This window comes from Myxine glutinosa, chromosome 4 (genome assembly GCF_964187855.1).
Source record: "Myxine glutinosa chromosome 4, kmMyxGlut1.1, whole genome shotgun sequence".
Classification (NCBI taxonomy): Eukaryota; Metazoa; Chordata; class Myxini; order Myxiniformes; family Myxinidae; genus Myxine; species Myxine glutinosa.
Window position 1 is genome coordinate 200,678,055 of NC_136264.1, and position 27,835 is coordinate 200,705,889.

At 45.1% G+C, this 27,835-nt stretch overlaps 1 long non-coding RNA gene across 1 annotated transcript in view; it reads right to left on the minus strand.

Annotated features, from left to right (window-relative positions):
- Positions 1–3,014: 3,014 nt before the first annotated feature.
- Positions 3,015–27,835, minus strand: part of LOC144891571 (uncharacterized) — a 33,941-nt gene continuing 9,120 nt past the window's right edge. The window contains exons 2-3 of the long non-coding RNA XR_013623005.1: positions 10,762–11,005; positions 3,015–3,228 (exon numbers count right to left, since the gene is read on the minus strand). This is a non-coding gene — a long non-coding RNA (uncharacterized LOC144891571). The remainder of the gene's footprint in view (positions 3,229–10,761; positions 11,006–27,835) is intronic.

The window sequence follows — 27,835 nt, forward strand, 5'->3', positions numbered from 1 at the left end:
CGTGCGAACGCATAACTGTCGAGATTTATGGCGGCAAAGTTGGAACATCACGTGATCCCAGCAGAAGTACCCGGCATTGCCGGTGCTGGGTGGGGGAAGGGAGACCCGTACATTCGCCCTCTCGACTCAAGCTCGTATTTGATTCGTATTCGAAATTGAAAGGGGAAAATCCTTCGTATTCGAATTCGTAAACACGAAAATATGAATTAAAATTTAATTCATATCGCACAAAATCGACACAAAACACGGTCGCATGAAGGTGAAAAACCGTAATCGCTTTTCGTCCTGAATTACGTGCAAACGTGTGACGTGTGACGGGATGGAACATCACGTGATCGCTCTGAGCGAATCAGCGAGCTCTGGCACCGGGCTGAGATAATAGCGGGTACTTCGCTGAAATGCGCTGACGTAAATATGAATAAAAAATATGGATCTCGTCAAATATGGTCTCAGCCATGTTCGTCCCAGGCTCAATGGCCATGTCTGTGCCAAATATCAAGCACGTGAGCCTCTCCGTTTCGGAGTCCTATCGGTAACATTACACACGCACACACAAAACTGTGTTTTATATACTAGGGCATTGCCCGTACTATATCTATATCTAAAATTATTCTAAAATTATATCCCTCCCCCCCTCTATTTACATGAAATGGTTTGGTCAAAGCGAACGGCTTGCGAGTACGGTGACAATCCCCCCCCTCTATTTACATGAAATGGTTTGGTCCAAAGCGAACGGCTTCCGGAGTTTGGTAAAGAAATCGCCATCGCGTGCACAAACGCGCAGGAAAGCGAATGAATCGCAAATTCGTTTTTATTAGTTTTAAAACATAGTTTAACGCCAACATAGTTTGCAAACGTGAAATAAATGAATACGCTCTCAAATGTGCCATCCGAGGCAGAGTGTGTCCGCCACGTTCGGCACACGCGCTAGTTCGCTGCTCTCTGATTGGTTGAATCGTTTATTGGACATAGCTCGGTAAGTAATTGTCCGATTAATATGAAACCTTGAAAAGGCACATCCTCGGGTCCCCAGCAATATACCTGCAAGTTAAAAGTATATCGGACCCGTGGTTGTCGAGAAACAGCGGTCACAGACAAACGTACAAACGTACAGAGATTACTGGAATTATAGATAGATCTATATCTAAAATTATATCCCCCCCTCTATTTACATGAAATGGTTTGGTCCAAAGCGAACGGCTTGCGAGTACGGTGACAATCCCCCCCCTCTATTTACATGAAATGGTTTGGTCCAAAGCGAACGGCTTCCGGAGTTTGGTAAAGAAATCGCCATCGCGTGCACAAACGCGCAGGAAAGCGAATGAATCGCAAATTCGTTTTTATTAGTTTTAAAACATAGTTTAACGCCAACATAGTTGCAAACGTGAAATAAATGAATACGCTCTCAAATGTGCCATCCGAGGCAGAGTGTGTCCGCCACGTTCGGCACACGCGCTAGTTCGCTGCTCTCTGATTGGTTGAATCGTTTTTTGGACATAGCTCGTTAAGTAATTGTCCGATTAATATGAAACCTTGAAAAGGCACATCCTCGGGTCCCCAGCAATATACCTGGCAAGTTAAAAGTATATCGGACCCGTGGTTGTCGAGAAACAGCGGTCACAGACAAACGTACAAACGTACAGAGATTACTGGAATTATAGATAGACTAGGGCATGCCCGTACTATATATAAGCTAGGACGTGCCCGTACTGCCCGTTCCTTGCAAAAAAAAAAAAACTGCAAAAAAAAAAAAAACTGCAAAAAAAAAACAATGGTTTGGTCCATTCGCAACGACCACAGAACCCCCCCCCCCCCCCCCCCCCTCTATTTACATGAATGGTTTGGTCCATTCGCAAAGCCAAAGCGAACGACCACAGAACCCCCCCCTCTATTTACATGAATGGTTTGGTCCATTCGCAAAGCCAAAGCGAACGACCACAGAACCCCCCCCCCCCCCCCCCCCTCTATTTACATGAATGGTTTGGTCCATTCGCAACGGCAAAGCGAACGGCGAACGGCTAAATCGCCATAGCTCGGTAAGTACTTGTCCGATTAATTTCAAACCTTGAAAAGGCACATCCTCGGGTCCCCAGCAATATACCTGGCAAGTTTCAAGTATATCGGACCGGTAGTTGTCGAGAAACAGCGGTCACAGACAAACGTACAGACGTACAGACGTACAGACGTACAGACGTACAAACGTACAAACGTACAGAGATTACTGGAATTATAGATAGATATATAGATGAATTACATACGTGAAACTTGTAGAACGCAAATTGACTTTATAATACTTTCAAGAACCTCCAGTTTTTCAGGAGTTAGACGTGTTCTATAGGGTGTGGTGTATGTAATAGGAGCTGTCAAGGACAGCCCCAGGGAAATGGGTGCGGCATGTGAGACGTGAGACGGTGAGAGGGTGTCAAGCACAGCTCCTGGGAAGTGGGCGTGGCATGTGAGAGTGTGTCAAGCACAGCCTCTGGGAAGTGGGTGCGGCATGTGAGAGGGTGTCAAGCACAGCTCCTGGGAAGTGGGCGTGGCATGTGAGAGGGTGTCAAGCACAGCTCCTGGGAAGTGGGCGTGGCATGTGAGAGGGTATCAAGCACAGCTCCTGGGAAGTGGGTGGGCGTGGCATGTGAGAGTGTGTCAAGCACAGCCTCTGGGAAGTGGGCGTGGCATGTGAGAGGGTGTCAAGCACAGCCTCTGGGAAGTGGGCGTGGTATGTGAGAGGGTATCAAGCACAGCTCCTGGGAAGTGGGCGTGGCATGTGATCAGGTGCAGTGTTGGGGTGAAGAAGAGGCCACCGATATGGCTATGCACGATGCCAATTGAAACTGCGTTCTATGGTAATCAATAAAGCCTCCATCCTTCATATGGTAATCAATAAATTGTATAAAACTGCTTCAGTAGCGCTAAACTTCTGGATTTGTTTTTAACAATCTTTAAAATCATTATTTCATTTCAATTGAAGGATATACCTGAACAGCATGTGGGGTATCGTGTTCTATGAACACATTCCATCTAAACCTTTGGTCTAATGATTCATCACATTGATACAAAATAAATGCAGTATCAGAATAAAAACCTCTGCATGTAATCAAATAATGTACACAATATATTAATTTTCTTAAAGTCTTTTTCCAGCATAATTAATGCAGCATTACCGTAAAAGTGTTCGGTCCCAGGAGGAAAAGGAGAAATCATCTGAAGGTTGCTCACCATTTTGCTCTGCAACACATCATTTGTATCAATCAGTCCATCAACAGATACGCCAACCCCAGTAATGTTACCGATCCAAGCATACACCAATATCTCCATACCCATCTGTCTCCCATGGATCTTTGTACCTATCAAAATCTCATTTAAACCTATCCACTCCCTCTGCTGCCGCTACCTTTCCTGGAACACCATTCCATGCATTAACCACTCTCCGACTGAAGGACCCCTGCCTTAAAACTATCCTGACTCCCATCTTCTATACCCTCTGCGGCCCCTGGTCCTAACACTGTTCACTCTGCTGAAAAACTCCACACTCTTCATTTTCTGAAACATCTCAATCAGATCCATTCACAATCGCCTCCTTTCCAATGTATGAAGGCCTGTCCCTTTCAAACGTTAATCATAGCTTTAGTCTAGCTAGTCCTGGAATCAATCGAGTTGCTCGACACTATAACCTCTCTATGGCAGCATTTTTTTTTTTTTTTTTGAATACAGGATCGAGGCTTGTGAAAGAGCTAACATTTATCACACAAAAAATCAAACAGACACACAAAACATATAATAAGGGTAGTGGTAGACAACATGGGGAGAGAAGGCGATGCACACAAACACAACATTTGAGAGCAGGGACATCGGGAGATCTGTGGGAGGGCTTGGGGGAGGAGGCGTGGGAAGTGGGGGGACGGGGGGGGGGTGGGAGAAGTATAAAACAAAAGGACACTGCAAGGACTTCCCAGGAAGGAAGTTGGTATTTCAAAAAAGTGAATCTGGGGTGAAATTAGCGGGGGTAGAAAAGATCAAGGTTTTGGATGGGGGAAGATAAGAGATGGTGGTGAACAGCTGTTTTAAAGACCTGGATGGAGGAGTGGGATTGAAGAGAGTGAGGGAGTTTGTTCCAGAGGCGGGAGAAAAGAGGAATGAAGGAGGGAAGGTGAGCAGCGAGTCTTGATTTTGGCAGTTTAACCATAAGAGGGTTGCAGGCAGATCTTGTGCAACCTGCAGTAATATTTGGGCGACAGAGCCCAGAGAGAGCTGGGGGAGCAAGGCCGGAGAGGAGTCGGTAGAAGACAGAAAGACCACCAACCTGCCTGTGGTGAGTAAGTGAAAGGCCCTCGGACTTAGCTTCATCGCGGGAGATTCCAATGATTTTGAAAGCTTTGGTTTCAACAGCGTGAAGCCGAGCTAGGTGTGAGGCAGGAGCAACGGCCCAGAGGGGAGAACAGTATTCCATCGAGCTGCGGATGAAAGCCTTGTATGTGGTGAGGCGCTCAGGTGTGCCAAGGAAGGACTTCGCACGACGGAGGATGCCCAGTCGGCGACTGGCTTTGGAGGCCAGATTTGAAATGTGGTTTTCCAAGGAAAGATCATGGCAGATAGTGAGACCCAAAAGCTTGAGTGACATAACTTCTTGGAGAGGATTATTCAGAAAGTGGATGGGAGGGTTGTCCAGTCGGTCTTTTCGGAGAGACATAGTAAGAGTGTGTGATTTGTCAGGATTGAAAGACATGTTCCACTTGTTTGACCAGTCTGTGATTTTGTCCAGGTCTGCAGAGAGTGAAGAGGCTGCAGATTGCCGAACTGAGGGATGAGGAATGGAGCGACAGAGAGTGGAGTCATCAGCAAAGAGATAAAGAGGATTTTCAAGAGAGTCAGAGAGATCATTGATGAAGACCAGAAAAAGCACAGGGCCCAGAACACTGCCTTCGGGAACTCCAGCCTGAACAGGAAGGGAAGATTAGAGAAACCCATTCAGGGCCACACGTTTGACTACGACTAGAGTGGAAGTCCGCCAGCTATGCGTGGAGATTTCCATGGATACCACAGGAGGAGAGTTTGGTGAGCAGAGCGGGGTGCCAGACCGTATCGAAGGCACGTGATATGTCAAGGGAGACAGCTCTAATTTCCTGTTTGGCATTGAGGACCTCCATCCATTGTTGAGACAGCAGAAGTAGCATGTCCAGAGTAGAATGACCTGGTCTGAAACCAAATTGATGATCAGAGATCAAGCCATTTGAGAAGAGGAAAGATTTGATATCCGAAGCAATGATGGATTCCATGACTTTGCTGATAACTGGGAGAAGGCTGATTGGTCTGTAGTTGCAAGGATCTGTTTTTTCACCTTTTTTGTGTAAAGCGGTGATGTTGGCTGATTTCCAAGCTGATGGCAGATGACCTTGAGCAAAAGAGAGGGTGAAGAGAACAGAGAGAGGGAGTGAAAGAGCGGCGGAGCACGATTTTAAGACCCGTGGGCTGATGCCGTCACGTCCAGTTGCAGAATCAGAGTCGAGGGTTGACAGAAACTTTTCCACCTTGTCAGGAGGAAAGGACACAGAGTCCAGGAACAGCTGGGTATGACTGGGTACGGTGGGTACAGAGAGGGATGGGTTTGGGACACAAGATTTAGAGGCAAACACAGAGTTGAGGCATTCAGCTTTTTCACGTGTGGAATCAGCTGTGTAGCTGTTTGAGGTAAGGGAGGGGATGGAGAGGGAACAAACACCAGAAACGGATTTGACCAGACGCCACCAGGATTTGGAAGAGGGAGACAGGTTTGAGAGTTCGGTCTTGAGAGTGGAGAGATATTGTTTCCTGGCTCTCCCGAGGGTGGACACACACTTGTTTCGGGCTTTGTGAAAGGAAAAGAGATTTCCTTCCGTTGGATTTGCTTTCCAGGAGGCGAAGGCAAGTTGTTTCTGGGCAATTGCCTCACCACAAGAATCCGTGTACCATGGACGGGAGGAAGGGTATGACAACTGAAGGCGAGATGGGATAAATCTGTGCATGAGAGAGAGAGCAATTTACTTTGGAAAAATTCCCAGGATGAGTTGATGTCAGAGGCGGTAGAGATGGGAGACCAGTCCAGATGATTGATGGCTGCTTGAAGACCGTGCCAGTTGGCCTGAGTGAAGTGGCAGACTCGTCGACGCTGAGGAGGCTCTCTGAGAATGGTCAGAGGGATGTCCACTTTAAGAAGCACATGATCAGATGAGCCGATTGGAGCAGAAGAAGAGCAGCAGACATTTAAATCCTTAGATGTCCAGTTTTCAAAGCTACACACAATATTCTGGATGAGGCCTCACCAAAATCATGTACAGTCTAGCCCGGTGTTGCCTTAGCGGTTAGGGTGCCAGCTTGGGATCCTAGGATCCTGGGTTCGAATCCTGGTCGATTGCTGAATTACCACCAGGTGGGTTGACTCAGCCTGTCATCCTTCCAAGGTTGGCACATTGAGTACCAGGTCACTGGTAATTCCCTGTGTGTTGCTCATAGTTAGGGGACTAATAATGATCTGACCCCCGAGATACCCCACTACTTACTTCCTCCCAGCAAAACATTCTCCCACTCTCAGCCACTCTTTGCTTCCCATCATTAAGCTAGTTTCCAATCCAGATGGTGACCCGATCAGCTACTCCACGAGCCCTCACCTTGGCTAACAACCCCCAAAGTGATAACCAACATGCACTGCACTTTCCTCATCCACCCAATCAGAAACTACATCATACACATAAATTTGTTAAACATGATATCCCTTTCGTAAAACCATGCTGTTGCCTTAATTAGTTTGAAATAATTCAAATGTTTCCCTATCCATTCCTTAATTAGCATTTCCAACACCTTCCCCACCACTGAAGTTGAGCTAACAGGTCCATCGTTCCTCAATTTTTCTCTGGATCCGTTCTTAAATAACGGTGTTACATTTGCTACTCTCTAATCCTCCGCTACCTGTCCCATCCACCAACACCATGCTTATCTGCCCCGTCACCTCCCGCAATACTCCAGGTCTAGGATGTATATTATCCAGCCCTGGAGCTTTATCATCCCTTAGTTTGTCTTGCTGTTTCTTCATTTCCTCTACTCCTACGTATATATTTTCTAAAATCCCTTAGTCACCCTCGAGATAGATACTCTCCGCTATTGGAAGTTCCCTTGACTGTTCTCATGTAAATGTAGAAGCGAGAAAACTTTAATAATCTTGCCATCCCACCCTATATCATTTATCAATTCTCCTGTGATATTCCTCAATGAGTCCACACTCATCTTAACCCCTATTCCTTAATGGGTCCACACTCTTAATCCCAATTCCTCAATGGGCCCACACTCCACTTAACCCCTATTCATTAGTGGGCCACACTCCTCTTCACCCCTATTCATTAGTGGGCCCACACTCCTCTTAACCCCTATAATAAAACGATGGCTTCAACTGTTGTTTAAGTTGTTCAGAAACAATTTACAGAATCAAATATAAATTCAACAAGTAGCTGTGTTATCTACTGTCGTGGCCAGAAATATTGGCACCCTTGCTCTTTTTTCAAATAATGCACCATTTCTTCCAGATAATTGTTGACATTAAAAAATCCTTTGGTATCCACATATGTATTTATTTGGTTTGCAGTGTAACAAGACAAAAAAAGCTGAAAAAAATACTCAATCTTAGCTTATTCCACACAGAAATCCTAAAATGGGCCGAACAATATAATTGGAACCTTTCAAAAGTTGTTAGAAATAATTAGATTTCAAGCAGGTGATTCTCTTTTACTTTGGAAATGAACTGACCTATGGTGAGTTGCAGGTGCCTGCAATATAAAAATCACTCATTCAACCAGTTTGAGTAGACAAAAGGAGTCATTCTGCTGTTTTGTGTCACTGTGTGTACCGCAATGAGCATGGAGAAAAGAAAGAAAACCAGAGAATTGTCTGAGGAGGTCAGACAAAAATTGTAGCCAAGCATGGACAATCTCAAGGCTACAAGTTCATCTCGAGAGACCTTGATGTTCCCGTGTCCACCTTACGCAATATTATCAGGCAGTTTAAGGCCCATGGCACTGTAGCCAACCTCCCTGTACGTGGCCACAAGAGAAAACTTGATCGAAGATTGCAGCGAAGGATTGTTTGAATGGTGGAGAAAGCACCTCAATCAACTTACAAACAGATTCAAGCTGACCTTCAGACACAAGGTACGACAGTTTTTAACTTGCACCATCCATCGCCAACTCAATGAAAGGGGGTTCTGTGGTAGGAGACCCTGGAGGACCCCACTGTTGAGAGAGAGAGACATAAGAAAGCCCGACTGGAGTTTGCCAAAACACACCTGAAGAATGTCCTGTGGACAGATGAGACCAAATTAGAGCTTTTTGGTATAGCACATCATCTCTATGTTTACAGAAAACAAAATGAAGCCTTCAAAGAAAAGAACACCTTCGCTACAGTCAAACATGGAGGAGGTTCAGTGATGTTTTGGGGTCGCTGTGCTGCCTCTGGTACTTTGTGCCTTGAATGTGTGCATGGCATCATGAAATCAGGAGGTTAACAAGGCATTTTGGAGCGCAATGTTCAACCCCGTGTCAGAAAGCTGGGTCTCCGTCGAAGCTCATGGGTCTTGCAGCAGGACAATGACCCCAAACACACTTCAAAAAGCACCCAGGAATGGTTCAAGACAAAACACTGGACTGTTCTGAAGTGGCGAGCAATAAGTCCAGATCTAAATCCCATTGAACACCTGTGGGGAGATCTGAAAACAGCAGTTGGGAGAAGGCATCCTTCAAATCTGGGAGAACTGGAGCAGTTTGCACAAGAAGAGTGGGCCAAACTCCCAGTAGCGAGGTGGAGGAAGCTCATTCATGGCTATAGGAAGCACTTGGCTGCAGTTATTTTATCCAAAGTCTGTGCTACCAAATATTAAATCTTGTGTGTCAGTAATTTTGTCAATGCCATTTCTATTTATTTCCTGATTTAAAAGGATATATTAAGTTCTGAATCAAAAACAAAGGTCCTGTAATATTAACAGTGAAATAAAGAATTGTGGAGACCAAATACTTTCGTCAATTCCAACTTATTTTTCGAGAAAATTGTGAGTTATTTGAAAAAAGTGCAAGGGTGCCAATATTTTTGGCCAAGACTATATCTACAGTCTAGGCATTAAATATATAATAGGCTAATGCAGTCTGTCTGTCTCATCCTGAAACAAACATGGAAACGCTCCTCAAAGAGAATAAATGATTATAAGTAACGTTTGTTTCAAATGAATCCAAAACTACCAGAAAATTATATATATTTTCAATCAGACAAGACAATGAACCCAGGCAGTGTATAGGCCACAGAGTGTATAGGCCACAGACCGCTGCCTCGATCATTCCCAATTTTTAATTTTTTTATTTTTGCAATTAAGAAAAATGTATAACCTCCCATTTTTTAACTCTTTCAACTACAAAAATAAAAGGCTTCCTTTTCATTTTCTTTTTTTTGTCTCACCTGGAACGAAGTTCTTGTGAGCTTATGTGATGCTTATGTGATGCTTATGCTTTCTTATGTCTCTCTCTCTCAACAGTGGGGTCCTCCAGGGTCTCCTACCACAGAACCCCCTTTCATTGAGTTGGCGATGGATGGTGCGAGTTAAAAACTGTCGTACCTTATGTGGAGCTTATGTGATGGCGCGTTGTCCGTCTGTCAGTCTGTCCGTCCGTCCATCAGTCCGTCCGTAAACACTTGAAACTTCTTCTGCGAAACCGCTGATGGGATTGCGACCAAATTTGGCACAAATTATATTTCTTGGGTTGTGACTAAAGTTTGTCCACGGCATTAAAAAAAAATCGAGGTCTAAGGGGGTTTACCAGGGTCAAAGTGGATCCACGTTTGACCCCCGAAAATAGGAATTTGCTTTTTCCTCTGAAACTACACTCACTATTTCGATGAAACTTGACCACAACCTTCATCAACCGTGATGTACCGAAGTTTGTTCACGGCACTAAGGAAATCAAAGTCTAAGGAAGTCGACAGGGGGGGGGGAGGAGGGGGCGACAAAGGGAGGCATAAAAACTGGCATCAATTGAAATCTCTCTGTTAAAGTTTTAAAAACAAAGACACTCTACAGTTGGCCTTAACACTGATGAATAATTGTTGTTTGACTCCTCGAGGGTTATTTAAATAATTTTTATACTCGTGCTTGTTCTGCGCTACTTGGCAAGTTTCCCACAAGCACCAAAAAATTCCACAAGATTTGAATTCTTGTTTGAAACTTCACCGCAACCTTAATCACCCATGATATACCAATGTTTGTTCAGGGCATTAGAAAAATTGGGGTCTTAGGAGGTATATGGGGTTGGGGGAGGGGGGGGGCGGTTGCCCCCCAAAATAAGTTATTTTTTCTTTGTTTGTTTAAAATCTTATGATTATGTTAGTATGATTCCACATGCTGCCCTGTCTTCTAGCAACCATTTAAATTTGTTTAAAATACCATTAGTCAGTGCAGTATACTGTTTATTCTTCCAGGTGAGTGCCAGGGGTATTGCCCCTATGTTTGTATACAGTAGCGTGGTATTTTACATAACTTGTATAGGTTTGAGTTGGTATTGCTGTGTTCAGTTACACCTGTCATGAGAGTGGAAAGTGGTATAAGTCAAGTGGAATAACTAGGTTATAAGGTTAACTGTTTGGGATAGAGAAAGGGAATCAAACAAATATGTTTGTTCATTGCATTGAAGAAGAAATCTCCACCTTACTTCAGGAATTAAACATTTAGAATAAAAATATATAATACATGCTCACCAAGCAGTAAAAAATCTCCATTCTGTAAGACCACTCCAGTCTTCTCCTGGAGCCCAAGCAACTCCAGATTTGCACCAACGCGCCGCCGAAACAGGGCCAAGGTCAATGTAGTCTTTGCTAAGTTATTGTCGCATCTTGAAAGAGTCTCCTCGGCGAATGTACGTAGAGTTTGCTCGGGACGAACGTGGACCCGGAACCACGTACCACGAATTCGTATCGACACATGCATCCTGGCCACTAATATCTGCACAAACAAAATGCATGTACTGTACTTTCTCTTTTCGAAAACGTTGTATATTTGTAACAACTATCTTTCCTTGTAAAAAATAATTTGTCTCAAATGATGTCTTTGAAGACCTAAGCTCCACCACACAAGTACATCACAATCTATTTTGCTCTCTATGCTCTTATCTCTCACCAATACACATGCAGTATCAGGGGGAGTTCTTTTAAAGGAATGTTGGGAAAACACACATTAGTAGATCATTTGTGACAGGCAATAAAAAACAAAATAACACAAGAAGAAGGTACATTCTTTAAAAAAAAACAATAAAAACAATTAATATTAATATTGAGTCTTTTGGGGACATTCACTTTTATAAGTGTGTTGTAGTTTCATCAGATTTTTCTAAAATATCTAAATTCTGAAGCTACTTGTAGTCCTGTAACAGGACTGCTTTGGACAGAGCGGAACAGCAGGTCAGTACCGGTCAGGTTGAACACATATCAAGGGGATTTTGAGGAAGAACGATAAAGAAGTTTATATATTTTACATATCTTTTATATCATTTCGAACACAGTTGTCAGGTTTTTTCTCTGAAATAACCTCAGAGTAGGTCCCGGTGTCCAGCCGTCCTCCTCACAAACTACCCGACCGATATGGACCAAATTTGGTACGATGCATCAGGACAGCAAGGTCTCATGTGGTTGTGCTTCCCATCTGGATGCACCCCCTATAAATGCGTGAAAGGGGGGGTTTGCCCCAAATATTGGTATTTCATTCAAAAATCTTTTCAAAAACCGCTAGACAGATCCAGACCAAACTCACCACGAGGCATCAGGACCATGCCCTAACCTTAAGTTGTGCTCTCCATGACCATATCTCCCTGGAAAGGGCCCATGTGTTCGCTCCCCTAATCCCTCATATTTACTACAACATATTTTCCTCATAAACGACATGACCGATATGGACCAAATTTGGTACGATGCATCAGGACAGCAAGGTCTCATGTGGTTGTGCTTCCCATCTGGATGCACCCTCTATAAATGGGTGAAACGGGGGGGTTTGCCCCAAATATTGGTATTTCATTCAAAAATCTTTTCAAAAACCGCTAGACAGATCCAGACCAAACTCACCACGAAGCATCAGGACCATGCCCTAACCTTAAGTTGTGCTCTCCATGACCATATCTCCCCTGGAAAGGGCCCATGGGTTCCCTCCCCTCATCCCTCATATTTACTACAACATATTTTCCTCATAAACGACATGACCGATATGGACCAAATTTGGTACGATGCATCAGGACAGCAAGGTCTCATGTGGTTGTGTTACCCATCTGGACCCACCCACTACAAGAGGCTGAAAAAGGGGGTTTCACCTCAAATTCAGGTAATTCATTTTTAGTCAAGAACAAAAACCCATACATGTTACATTATGGATTTACGTGTTGTACGCATCACATAGGAGTGATCACATGCTTTGAAATATCGATAAAACAGGTAAAGGATCAAAAGGCTACCTTGCTATATTTACTTTCGCCATATGGAGGTTATGTTTTTACCCTCATCTGTCTGTTGCTATTATATATAGCAACAGACAGATGGTTTTGTCCTTGTCACACACACCCAACCAGTCCACCAAATTTCGTCCGAATCCATCCACAACCTTTTGAGATATCCTGTTCACAAACAAACAGACAGACAGGGGTGAAAACATAACCTCAATTCACCTTCGGTGCCGGAGGTAAAGAGGATTAAAATGAAGTCTCGTAACTTGTTATGACTTGCTGAAGTCAAAGCCAAAATGACATTTGCTGATGCATTGTCATTTCACCCAGAGGTGATTGATGTCATTTTCATTGATGTCATTTCAAATTTCACCCAAATGTCATTGGTGACTCGAGGAAAATGATGCAAAAGCAGCATTTGTGGATTTGTTAATTTATTTTCACCTGTTGTGATGCATGAGCCCCAGCTATCACAACGTTGGGCCAACACTCCCTTCTAACGTCTGATTAACGTTGGGCTAACGCTCCCTTCCAACGTCGGCCCAACGCTCCCTTCTAACGTCTGATTAACGTTGGGCTAACGCTCCCTTCCAACGTCGGCCCAACGTTGGGACAATGCTCCCTTCTAACGTCTGATTAACGTTGGGCTAACGCTCCCTTCCAACGTCGGCCCAACGTTGGGACAATACTCCCTTCTAACGTCTGATTAACGTTGGGCTAATGCTCCCTTCCAACGTCTGATTAACGTTGGGCCAACGCTCCCTTCCAACATCTGATTAACATTGGGCAAATGCTCCCTTCCAACGTCTGATTAACGTTGGGCCAACGTTCCCCTTCCAACGTCTGATTAACGTTGGGCAAATGCTCCCTTCCAACGTCTGATTAACATTGAGCAAATGCTCCCTTCCAACGTCTGATTAACGTTGGTCCAACGCTCCCTTCCAATGTCTGATTAACGTTGGGCAAATGCTCCCTTCCAACGTCTGATTAACATTGCGCAAATGCTCCCTTCCAACATCTGATTAACGTTGGGCAAACGCTCCCTTCCAACGTCTGATTAACGTTGGGCCAATGCTCCCTTCCACCGTCTGATTAACGTTGGGCAAATGCTCCCTTCCAACGTCTGATTAACGTTGGGCCAATGCTCCCTTCCAACGTCTGATTAACATTGCGCAAATGCTCCCTTCCAACATCTGATTAACGTTGGGCAAATGCTCCCTTCCAACGTCTGATTAACGTTGGGCCAATGCTCCCTCCCACCGTCTGATTAACGTTGGGCAAATGCTCCCTTCCAACGTCTGATTAACGTTGGGCCAATGCTCCCTTCCACCGTCTGATTAACGTTGGGCAAATGCTCCCTTCCAACGTCTGATTAACGTTGGGCCAATGCTCCCTACCAACGTCTGATTAACGTTGGGCCAACGCTCCCTTCTAACGTCTGATTAACGTTGGGCCAACGCTCCCTTCCAACATCTGATTAACGTTGGGCAAATGCTCCCTACCAACGTCTGATTAACGTTGGGCCAACGCTCCCTTCTAACGTCTGATTAACGTTGGGCCAACGCTCCCTTCCAACGTCTGATTAATGTTGGGCCAACGCTCCCTTCCAATGTCTGATTAACGTTGGGCAAATGCTCCCTTCCAACGTCTGATTAACGTTGGGCCAACGCTCCCTTCCAATGTCTGATTAACGTTGGGCAAATGCTCCCTTCCAACATCTGATTAACATTGGGCAAATGCTCACTTCCAACGTCTGATTAACGTTGGGCCAACGCTCCCCTTCCAACGTCTGATTAACGTTGGGCAAATGCTCCCTTCCAACGTCTGATTAACATTGAGCAAATGCTCCCTTCCAACGTCTGATTAACGTTGGTCCAACGCTCCCTTCCAATGTCTGATTAACGTTGGGCAAATGCTCCCTTCCAACGTCTGATTAACATTGCGCAAATGCTCCCTTCCAACATCTAATTAACGTTGGGCAAACGCTCCCTTCCAACGTCTGATTAACGTTGGGCCAATGCTCCCTTCCACCGTCTGATTAACGTTGGGCAAATGCTCCCTTCCAACGTCTGATTAACGTTGGGCCAATGCTCCCTTCCACCGTCTGATTAACGTTGGGCAAATGCTCCCTTCCAACGTCTGATTAACGTTGGGCCAATGCTCCCTTCCACCGTCTGATTAACATTGGGCAAATGCTCCCTTCCAACGTCTGATTAACGTTGGGCCAATGCTCCCTTCCACCATCTGATTAACGTTGGGCAAATGCTCCCTTCCAATGTCTGATTAACGTTGGGCAAATGCTCCCTTCCACCGTCTGATTAACGTTGGGCAAATGCTCCCTTCCAATGTCTGATTAACGTTGGGCAAATGCTCCCTTCCAATGTCTGATTAACGTTGGGCCAATGCTCCCTTCCACCGTCTGATTAACGTTGGGCAAATGCTCCCTTCCAATGTCTGATTAACGTTGGGCCAATGCTCTCTTCCACCGTCTGATTAACATTGGGCAAATGCTCCCTTCCAACGTCTGCTTAACGTTGGGCCAATGCTCCCTTCCAATGTCTGATTAACGTTGGGCAAATGCTCCCTTCCAACGTCTGATTAACGTTGGGCCAATGCTCCCTTCCAACGTTTGATTAACGTTGGGCCAATGCTCCCTTCCAACGTCTGATTAACGTTGGGCCAATGCTCCCTTCCAACGTTTGATTAACGTTGGGCCAATGCTCCCTTCCAACGTCTGATTAACGTTGGGCAAATGCTCCCTTCCAACGTTGGCCCAACGTTGGGACAATGCTCCCTTCCAATGTCTGATTAATATTGGCCCAACATTGGGCAAACGCTTCCTTTCAACTTTGGCCCAACATTGGGCCAGCGTTCCCTTCCAAAGTCGAACCACAGTTGGCCCACTGGGACAAACTTACGTCGGCCCAACCTTGTTTTTCGCGTTGCCCCAATGTTGGTCCAACGTTGTTGTGCAAGCTAGGACATAAATGTACCTTTGGTATATTGTCTCCTCTTCTTCGAGTTCCTTGTGGTATATACCATATATATGTGGTATATACTCAGCCTAATATACAGACTTGGCACTTAATATGGAATATTTTTTTTGTGGGGATGAACTTACTTTTCAAGATGTTTTAGAACGAAAAGTTCATTGGAATTACGTTGAAATTATTCTAGATTTTGTTAATGTGACCTTTAAAAGAAAAAAACCACATTTGACATTTCGAAACAAATAAATTGATCCTTGAAAGTGATGTAAACTGATATCGAACTCGATTCATGGACAGTACTGTGTTACATATTTATGTGAAGGTATGGGAATTACCATTCAGGTCTTTGCTTATCCGTGTGGAGTATATTAAGTTGTTGTGGTTGGAGGGTCAGGAGCCCTTCGGAGGGAGTGGCCGGAAACGGAAGTGGCCGGAAACGGAAGTGACCGAAAAGAAAAGAAGAAAAGACACGAGGGAACAGGACGAGTCTTCTTCTTGATCTTCCTCGCCCCGCGACGACAAAAGGTGGAATCGACCTCGCGCTGCGTGGAAAACAGAGGCGTTCCGAAACCCGTTTGGCGAGAGGAGTTACCTGGACGCGTAACTACCTTTTGACACGTCAAGTCCCCGTGAGTTCGTGCACGGAACCAAGCGGTCGCACGTTGAGCCTCACACGCGTTGCAAACCGCGCTTGGTTTGCCCCGTCTACAAGGACGCGTACGGGTCGCACGTCGAGCCTCGCACGCGTTGCAACCCGCGCTTGGTTTGCCCCGTCTACAAGGACGCGTACGGGTCGCACTTTGGGGCCTCGCGCGCGTTGGAAGCCGCGCTGGATTTTGCCCCGTTGCTTGGCAAGGAGGGGCGCTGCAGCAGCTGTCCCCGGTACGAGACGGCACGTTTGGAGCACGTCTGCCCGGGGTTCGTTCAACCGCCCGTGTGCGGAGACGAGAGACATTGTGAGAGACATTGACCACGGAGGGAGTCAGGAGTGGGGCTCACGTGAGGAATATATAAGATGGCCATCTTAGAGTTAGTGTAGATGAGTTTGCATCTTTGTAATATTGATTGTGCATTGTTGATGGTTGTTGATTGCTCAGGGAATATATTATTGATTATTCCGGATCCTTGGTGTGGGGTTTCTTCTTGACCGGAATTCATATGGGTTGCGTTACGAAAGCTCATATATATCATCCTACTTGCTGGCGAAGGTCCTCTCACGGTCCGGGGGTCACCGAGACCAGGTAGTCACCGAGGGGACCACGTAACAGAATTGGGGGCTCGTCCGGGATTTAAAATTGTATAAAGTAATAAAATAATAATTTTAAGTAATTAAAATTTATTAATTAATTATTAATTGGTAAATTTTTTTTGTTGAGAAATTGGGGTAAAATCTTGGGTGAAGGTTAACAGGTGTTAACGATAGGCACCATGGCGTTTGTGGCACAGAACTTTGGGGTAACACCGAGTGAGGCACAGTTCCGAGCGTTGCTAAAGTCGGACCTCTTGAAATTGGCCAAACATTTTAACTTGGAGGTCCGAACTAATTTGAGGAAGGCAGAGTTGCAGGCCACGGTGATACAATCTATGGTGGGATTAGGAACATGGGACGAGTTAGCCTGGGAGTGGCTACCCGAAGAACCAGAAGACGTTGAGCTCCGGAAACTGGAGTTGCAGTTACGGAGCCAGGAACGGATTAAAGAAGAAGAAAGGAAAGCAGAAGAGAGGAGAGAAGAGAAACAAGCAGAGGAAAGGAGAGTGGAACGAGAACTCCAGGAAAGGTTAGCAGAAGAAGAAAGGAAAGCAGAAAAGGAAAGAGCAGAAGAAGAAAGGAAAGCAGAAAAGGAAAGAGCAGAAGAAGAAAGGAAAGCAGAAAAGGAAAGAGCAGAAGAAGGAAGGAAAGCAGAAAAGGAAAGAGCAGAAGAAGAAAGGAAAGCAGAAGAGAGGAGGGAAGAGAAACAAGCGGAGGAAAGGAGAGTGGAACGAGAACTCCAGGAAAGGTTAGAAGGGAGAAAAGCAGAGGAGAGGAGAGCTGCAAGGGACCTCGAAGCAGAGGAGAGAAAAGCGGAAAGGGAATTAAAGGAACGTGACATGGAGCTTCAGCAAGAAATCAAATTCAAGGAGCTGGAGTTAATGAGAGAACGGGGAGAGGCACCACCCTTGCTGACGGGGTCGACGCCTAACCAGAAAACCTGGGATGTGGGCAGACATGTGAGGCTGGTTCCACCGTTCAGTGAAAAAGAAGTCGCGAAATTTTTTCCACACTTTGAGAAAGTGGCTCGACAATTAAACTGGCCGGAGGAGGCATGGACCATACTCGTGCAAAGTGTGCTGGTGGGGAAAGCTCAGGAAATTTATTCGGCGCTACCAATGGACCAATGTGCAGATTATGAGGTACTGAAGAAGCACATCCTCAAGGCCTATGAGTTGGTTCCGGAAGCTTACAGGCAAAAATTCAGGAATGCCAGGAAGAGGGAGAGTGAGACCCATGTGGAGTTTGCCAGAGTGAAAGAAAACATGTTTGATCGGTGGTGTGAGTCAAAAGGAGTCGGGAAAGACTTCGAGGCATTGCGGGACTTGATCCTGGTGGAGGAATTCCAGCAGTGTGTCCACGAGGACATCAAAGTGTACCTGCAGGAAAAGAAGGTACCAAAGTTGTGGGACGCAGCCACCATGGCAGATGATTATGCCTTAACCCACCGAATAGGGGTCCACGAACCTAACTCCTCGCCTAGATCTCCGCAGGGGAGGTGGGGAACAGCAGGTGCGGAGAACGACCATACATGGCGGCGGCCTCGAGATGATTATGGGGACAACTATGATACCCCACCGGTTCGAAATCAGAGGGATGCGGGCCCAAGACAAACTTATAGTTCGGGGGGCCCGAGGCAGACCCCGAGTTTTTCCTCCGGACCTACTTGCGCGTTTTGCAAGAAACCTGGACACTTGATGTCCAGTTGTTACCTCATGAAAAGGGACAACCCAGAGCGGAGTCCGACTATTACAACTCCGAATGCGATGGCTAGCGTAAGAAATCGCCATCGAAAGGGTTACCAACCATTTATTTCAGAGGGGTTTGTGTCACTGGATGGAGCCTCGACTAACCGGAGACCGGTTAGGATATTGAGGGACACAGGGGCCCATCAATCTTTAATGCTTGAAGGCATTTTGCCATGGTCCGAGGAGACGGCAACGGGGGATAGTGTTCGTTTACAGGGGATCGGGGGTGGTGTTAGTGCTCCCCTTCAGGTCATCCAGTTGGAGTCCGATTTGGTGTCAGGACCGGTCACCGTCGGTTTACAAGCCACGCTTCCTGTAGAGGGTGTATCTGTGGTTATCGGGAATGATTTGGCCGGGGGTCAAGTTTATGGTAACCTGAGGGTTGGTAAAGAGCCCAGCAGGGAGAATAACACCACACCAGCTCGGGATGGCGACAAAAGTGCCAAGTTGTTTGTAGGGGGACTGAACTTCAAAACAGAGGAAGAAATTCTGACCTCTGTCTTCAACAGATATGGGCCGCTGGTGGAAGTGCGGGTGGTAAGAGACTGGGAAACGCAACAGTCAAGAGGGTTCGGCTTTGTCACGTTTGCCAGCACAAAAGACGCCAGAGAGGCAGAGAAGAATTGGAATGGCAAGGATTTGGAGGGTCGGACCATAACAGTAGGGAAGGCATTTCGTAGGCGTCGAGAGGTCTACAGGAGAGGACAACTGGGCGGTAGTTTTGGTGGGGGCCGCAATCAAAATTATTATGGAGGCTCCCTGAGTTACGGCCGCTCCCGAAGGAAGGATTGGCAAAGTAGGGGCCGAGAAGGAGACCGCTATTCATGGGACTACAGGGACCAGTGGTCCCACCCTAATTATTAGGGAAGTTCTGAGAAGTTGAAGCACTGAAGGCGGCGGAGCCGCCGAGCCAAGATTCCTACACGAATTAACCGTGAACGCCGTTCCTAAAGGCGTCCATGTAGTGAACTTTCATGCACAGACTAACCGTGAACTCCACGTTCCTCAAGGCGCCCCTGTAGAGAACTTTCCTGCACGGACTAACCGTGAACTCCGCGTTCCTAAAGGCATCCATGTAGTGAATACTCGGCTTGGCCTCCCGGAAAAAGTGTTATCGAGTTGCTTAACTTTGGATCTTTGATCAACCCCTTAACCTTCATTCCCAAGAAACTCACGGTCAAAGTCAGAGGGTCATGAGATGGAGTTTGATTTGGCAGGGACAATGTCGTTGTTGGTACTTAGTCCAGAGGGAGTAATCTGGAGGGGTTGAGTTATCTGGTTTGTTTCTCCAAATTGGCCGGCGAAGAAAGTTTCGCTGGGTTCAAACTTTCTTTCTTGAAGGGGGGGAGTGTTACATATTTATGTGAAGGTATGGGAATTACCATTCAGGTCTTTGCTTATCCGTGTGGAGTATATTAAGTTGTTGTGGTTGGAGGGTCAGGAGCCCTTCGGAGGGAGTGGCCGGAAACGGAAGTGGCCGGAAACGGAAGTGACCGAAAAGAAAAGAAGAAAAGACATGAGGGAACAGGACGAGTCTTCTTCTTGATCTTCCTCGCCCCGCGACGACAAAAGGTGGAATCGACCTCGCGCTGCGTGGAAAACAGAGGCGTTCCGAAACCCGTTTGGCGAGAGGAGTTACCTGGACGCGTAACTACCTTTTGACACGTCAAGTCCCCGTGAGTTCGTGCACGGAACCAAGCGGTCGCACGTTGAGCCTCGCACGCGTTGCAAACCGCGCTTGGTTTGCCCCGTCTACAAGGACGCGTACGGTTCGCACGTCGAGCCTCGCACGCGTTGCAACCCGCGCTTGGTTTGCCCCGTCTACAAGGACGCGTACGGGTCGCACTTTGGGGCCTCGCGCGCGTTGGAAGCCGCGCTGGATTTTGCCCCGTTGCTTGGCAAGGAGGGGCGCTGCAGCAGCTGTCCCCGGTACGAGACGGCGCGTTTGGAGCACGTCCGCCCGGGGTTCGTTCAACCGCCCGTGTGCGGAGACGAGAGACATTGTGAGAGACATTGACCATGGAGGGAGTCAGGAGTGGGGCTCACGTGAGGAATATATAAGATGGCCATCTTAGAGTTAGTGTAGATGAGTTTGCATCTTTGTAATATTGATTGTGCATTGTTGATGGTTGTTGATTGCTCAGGGAATATATTATTGATTATTCCGGATCCTTGGTGTGGGGTTTCTTCTTGACCGGAATTCATATGGGTTGCGTTACGAAAGCTCATATATATCATCCTACTTGCTGGCGAAGGTCCTCTCACGGTCCGGGGGTCACCGAGACCAGGTAGTCACCGAGGGGACCACGTAACAACTGTGTTAAACTTCTGTACGTTTTCCAGAAGTATCTCTTTATTTTGCACATTAGCCAAACATTTTTTAAACAAAAACAAAAGTTAAATTACGACTGGGATTACGGACAGTAAAATTACAGTTCAGTACGTCGTGTAACCCCCACAAGCATTCAGGAGAGCACGTACACGTTGAGGCATGCTGTTCACGAGTTTTGCCAAGGTTTGGACAGGAATTGCTTGCCATGCAGTGACAATAGCCTGCTGCAATTCACGCACGGAGGTCGGCTGCTGGTCCAAGTGGTCGATTTGACGCGTTAATTCTGCCCACAAGTTCTCTATCGGATTCATATCCGGGGACATGGCAGGCCACTCCATATGCTCTACACCACGGTCAGCAAGAAAGTGTTGGATCATGCGAGCACGATGAGGCCGTGCATTGTCATCTTGGAAGACAAAGTTTCCTCGAAAGGCTGCACGAGCAAATGGAAGCAATGTTTCTTCCAGAATGGCCCTGTACTTGAACTGGTTCAGGTTTCCATTCAGAACAACCAGGTCAGTTTTGCCCCCTGCATGAAAAGCAGCCAAAACGGTCACCCCACCACCTCCAGCTTGGACTCTTGGCACTATACAATCTTTGTTGTAGGCTTCATGCACTTGTCTGCGCCCTCGGACGCGGCCATCTTGACGATAGACCAGAAATCTAGACTCGTCACTGAAGATCACGTGATTCCAGTGTCCTGGCTGCCATTGACGGTGCTCTCTGGCCCACTGCAATCGGCGATGGCGGTGTTGCCTGGTCAGGCATGGCTTTCTCAGGGGACGCCTGGCACGATAGCCTGCTTGAACCAGTCGTTGGTTGACTAGCCTTCTGGATACAGGCACATTTGTCAGTTGCTGCCACTCAGCCCTCAGCCGATTAGCTGACTTGGTACGGCCATTGCGGACTAACCGGTGCAGCTGGCGATCATCCCTCCTTGTGGGTCTGCGGGGACGTCCTGGCCTCGGTATTGGAGTAGGGACACCCCTCTGAGCATTTCGTTTCAGGATCTTTGACACCTGACACACTGCCAAGCAATAGCACCCTCTTTCATGCCGTAATTTCGTAAAGCCACCACTCCATGACAAACAGCATTGTCGAGGTGACGGACCATCTCCAGAGGAAGCGGCAATAACTTTTGGAGACGTGCAGCAGTTGCTTTTCACTAATAAACAATGCAACAACCCTTGTATACCCGACTGTGAAGCCAATCGTCAAATGCACCTGTCCGTACATTTTGCCACGCCAGCTGTTATATAATTCTGTTGTGACTTCTTGCTGCGACAGACAATCAGTGACATACATGGTTCTTTTAACAAATAAATCACCAAAGTGTAAAAGAAACACCAGATTGATATACTGAGTTAAGAAAGTAAACCCAAGTCAAAAAAAAATAAAAAATTCCACATTAAATGCCAAGTCTGTATATTATTGGCTCTGACATCTTTGCTGACCATGGACACGCAAAAGTACTAACGTGAAATCTCCAAAAGAAAAAAATACCAAAAGGAACAGCGGATAGTCACCAAAAAGGCCCAAAAGGGTTCAACTGCTAAAAAATAATATTTTAAAGAGCTGACATTGAGCTTTATCGTAGTTTTTGCAAAGCTTGGAACAAAGTTCAAAGAGACATTAGGAAAGCCAAAGCGAAGTATTTCAGCAATAAAATTGATGAACACAGAAAACTAGAACAATGCGACTATGTCGCCAATATGACTCCGCATAGTCCCACAACGGGTAGATGCCATCACTCTGCATATGTATGGGTAGGGGATCACGTTTTTGAAGTTTCGTGTGATCGGATAAGATTCGTTTTTCTATCCAAGATGGCTGCAAAACCACGTGACCTATGACATCATCATTTTCAAACTATATGCAACAGTGCTGTTAGTTGATATTTGTAAAATTTCGCATTGATAGGGTGAGCGGTTTCAGAGATATAATTATTTCATATTTTCCTTCAACCCAATATGGCTGCCAAACCATGTGAGCTATGATGTCATAAATTTAATATTTCAAAACAAATGGGTCATAGATCATGTGCATGCAATTTCAGATTTTTAGGATAAGGAATTCGATTAACACATTTTTGGCTGGTATACCACTTCATCTATGATGTCATCATTATCATGCTTTTGTTCCCCCATTGGGAGTACTTGACAATGTGCCAAGTTTAAAGTTTTTCCATTCAACGGTTTCCGAGAAATAATTTTTAAAGTATTTGCTTTTAATCCAAGATGGCTGCCATACCACGTGACCTATGATGTCACAATTACCATACAAACATTCTGCATGGGTGTCACTCCTACCCTGAATGTTTCGTCTCAATCGGACATATGTTTGCTGAGAAAAACTAGGTTTAGCCCGTACGGACAGACGGACAACCCGAAAACATAATGCCTCCGGCGACTTTGTCGGCGGAGGCATAAAAACTGGAATCAATTGAAATCTCTCTGTTAAAGTTTTAAAAACAAAGACACTCTAAAGTTGGCCTTAACACTGTTGAATAATTGTTCGCTGACTCCTCGAGAGTTATTTAAATAATTTTTATACTCGTGCTTGTTCTGCGCTCTTTGGCAAGTTTCAAACAAGCACCAAAAAATTCCACAAGATATGAAGTTCTTCAATCATTACTACTACTTACACAAGAGGAGGAATTGCTTTGCAATACATCATGTCCACTACCGGTCCCAATGAATTTTCTTGTTCCAAGTACTCAGCAATTGTGAGCCATATAGAGTAGGACAAATCGGTTTAGGTATGCAAAGATACAGAATAAGTTGCAGTTTCTTGTTTGAGGGTAGAGGAGTAGCGGCTGAAACCCGAATCCTATCCAGGTTCCTCCTGATGATTCCATCTTTGCTCTTTACTTCTTCTGGTTCCTCCTGATGACTCCATCTTTGCTCTTTACTTCTTCTGGTTCCTCCTGATGACTCCATCTTTGCTCTTTACTTCTTCTGGTTCCTCATGATGACTCCATCTTTGCTCTTTACTTCTTCTGGTTCCTCCTGATGACTCCATCTTTGCTCTTTACTTCTTCTGGTTCCTTCTGATGACTCCAATGCAGTATTTGGTTTTCCGTTTCATTACGATTGTACCATATCCTGATGCTGTGTGGATTCTGCTTCCCCACTGATGGACCTCTGGCAGCTTGTAACTGTTGCTACGTTTTTGCCTGAGGAAGAAGAACTGCTGAAATCTATCTATCTGGGTTCTTCCAACATCTTTGTTGCATTTAACATTTCTTTCTACTTTTTCATATTTCTCTTTATTCATTCTAATTATTGTTTTTTCTTTATTTCTCTCTTTCTTTATCTATCTGTCTTAGGAGAAGTGAATTCTTGCAGAAATGTATTTTTTTGGGGAGGCTCACCTGGCTGTGCTTAGATGGGTTTGAGGGTAGAGGAGTAGCGGCTGAGACCCAAATCCTATCCAGGCTCCTCCTGATGACTCCATTGATCTTTCTTTTTCAGGTTCCTTCTGATGACTCCAATTCAGTATTTGGATTTCCATTTCATTATCATAATAAAGCCATGTACCAAGTTTCAGTTCAATACACAACAAACAACAACATGCATTTTAAGGCCATTTTCCCTGCGAGAACGGGGGTTAGCCTTGCGGTCCCCATGACAATCTTCTCCATTTTGCCATATTTTCTGCATCTCCCCTTGTTAACCCCCTTGCCCGCATTTCTTCTTCCACCATCTTTAGCCAAGTCTTTCTCGGTCTTCCCCGTCCTCTACTTCCTTCTACATTCATTTCCATCACTCTTCTCAAACAGTCACTTTCATCCTTCCTCAACACATGACCAAACCATCTCAACCTGTTTCTCTTCACAGCATCAATCACAGGCTCTATTCCCATCATCTTTCACAATTCATCATTTGTCTTCCTCTCTCTCAACGATACTCCGCACATCCACCGAACCATTCGCATTTCCACCCTTTCCAGCCTTTGTTGCTGCTCTACGTTCATTACCCATGTCTTGCTCCCATAAATCATAACACTTCTCACACATGCAGCATACACCTTTCCCTTCAGCTTCAACGACACTCCCCTCATCATCAGCACGCCACTCAGTTCCCGAAACTTCTTCCATGCACATCTCACTCCAGCAACCGTTGCTGAGTCTGATCCACCTTCTCCTTTCAGCATGTCTCCTAGGTAGCAAAATGTTTTCACACCTTCCAGCTTCACGCCGTCTCCAAGATCCAACTCAACATTTCCTCCATCTGCAGCTCCCTCTGTGCACACCTTACACTTGAATGTAGCTGCCACACTGGTTAATGACCCTCTCAGACCACTACATTTTTGATGAACCCACTCAGCGCACATTGTACATTGAATGGAGTTCACTCCGACACCCTTCCTGCACACAGCACAGGGCCACTTCCCAGTTCTTTCCACCTCACCACATGCTTTGCCACTTGCCATCACCTTCGTCTTTCCGATATTCACCTTCAGACCTTTTGTCTCCATACATTCCTTCCACTTGTTCATCTTTTCCTTCAGTCCATCCATACTTCAATATTAGTAAGGGCATTTTATGAGATATTTCACAAATCTGTTAACTAAATTGTTACCAAAAAATTTCTTCACCAATATGTTTGTAAAGGTGTGTAATAACATGTGTTAAAATGTTGAAGTTCAACTCCCGTGGGAAACCCAGAAAAAAAGCTGTTGAATTCGGGTACCGAAAAATTATTTTCGAGAATTTTTATTTTTTTTAATCGGCCCTTAAGTAACTTATGAGGGGTCAAATAAGGGTTTTTCATGATTCTGAGTTGATTGTTAACATTTATATTTCACCACAGACACTCCTTTGTGGAAAAAGAATTTCTAAATATATCTCATTTTCTACTTTGCAGGACATGGAGTCTAGCAATATGGATGAAGACGTTACTCCACCTGTGCTCAATTGCTTCATCTGTGCACGCTCGGATACACCAGCTGAAAGGCTCATACAGGCAACTGGCACTTTGCTTGTGTACAACTGGCACTCAAGAATTATGAAATGCATAACCTGCATTTCCATTACCCAACGAATGTTTTGCTGCATTTCCATAACCTAATAAATGTTTTGCTGCATTTCCATAACCTAATAAATGTTTTGCTGCATTTCCATAACCTAATAAATGTTTTGCTGCAATTCCATTACCCAACGAATGTTTTGCTGCATTTCCATAACCTAATAAATGTTTTGCTGCATTTCCATAACCTAATAAATGTTTTGCTGCATATCCATTACCCAACGAATGTTTTGCTGCATTTCCATTACCCAACGAATGTTTTGCTGCATTTGCATTACCTAATAAATGTTTTGCTGCATTTCCATAACCTAATAAATGTTTTGCTGCAATTCCATTACCCAACGAATGTTTTGCTGCATTTCCATTACCCAACGAATGTTTTGCTGCATTTCCATAACCTAATAAATGTTTTGCTGCATTTCCATAACCTAATAAATGTTTTGCTGCAATTCCATTACCCAACGAATGTTTTGCTGCATTTCCATTACCCAACGAATGTTTTGCTGCATTTCCATAACCTAATAAATGTTTTGCTGCATTTCCATTACCTAATAAATGTTTTGCTGCATATCCATCACCTAATAAATGTTTTGCTGCATTTCCATTACCTAATAAATGTTTTGCTGCATTTCCATTACCCAATAAATGTTTTGCTGCATTTCCATTACCTAATAAATGTTTTGCTGCATATCCATTACCTAATAAATGTTTTGCTGCATATCCATTACCTAATAAATGTTTTGCTGCATATCCATAACCTAATAAATGTTTTGCTGCATATCCATTACCTCATAAATGTTTTGCTGCATATCCATTACCCAATAAATGTTTTGCTGCATTTCCATTACCTAATAAATGTTTTGCTGCATATCCATTACCTAATAAATGTTTTGCTGCATATCCATTACCTAATAAATGTTTTGCTGCATATCCATAACCTAATAAATGTTTTGCTGCATATCCATTACCTCATAAATGTTTTGCTGCATTTCCATTACCCAACGAATGTTTTGCTGCATTTCCATTACCCGACGAATGTTTTGCTGCATTTCCATTACCCGACGAATGTTTTGCTGCATTTCCATTACCCAACGAATGTTTTGCTGCATTTCCATTACCCAACGAATGTTTTGCTGCATTTGCATTACATAATAAATGTTTTGCTGCATATCCATAACCTAATAAATGTAACCTGCATTAATGTAATATAACCTGCATGTAATGTAACCTGCATGTAATGTAACATTAATGTAATGTAACCTGCATGTAACCTGCATAACATAACCTGCATTTCCATTACCCAATGAATGTTTTGCTGCATTTCCATTACCCAACGAATGTTTTGCTGCATTTCCATTACCTAATAAATGTTTTGCTGCATATCCATTACCTAATAAATGTTTTGCTGCATATCCATAACCTAATAAATGTTTTGCTGCATTTCCATTACCCAATAAATGTTTTGCTGCATTCCCATTACCCAATAAATGTTTTGCTGCATATCCATTACCTAATAAATGTTTTGCTGCATATCCATTACCTAATAAATGTTTTGCTGCATATCCATAACCTTGTGGCGGACACGATGGCTCGCTGGCGCGATGACATCATTCCGCGCACCAAGAGGGTGTCGGCCACGCCCGAGGGGTAGGCGTGGCCTCGGGATATACACGGGGCTCACAGCCCCGAGCACGGCGGTGCTATAGTTTGAGCTTTCAAATAAAGACGCTTTTGGTTACGTACGTTGTTGCTTCCCTTATTGGCAAAACAAGTCGTGCGCATAGCACCGCACTTCACTGGTGACCTCCGACTGGTTCAGCCGGCGCTGACCAACAGAACGCGCCATGACAAGTCGCAATGCGGTAGCGGTGAAACTCCCTGAGTTTTGGGAGGCTCAGGCCGAGGTATGGTTCATGCAGGCCGAGGCCCAGTTCCAGCCTCGAGGCATAACGGCGGACGAGACGCGCTATTTCCACGCCATCGCCGCCCTCCGGCCCG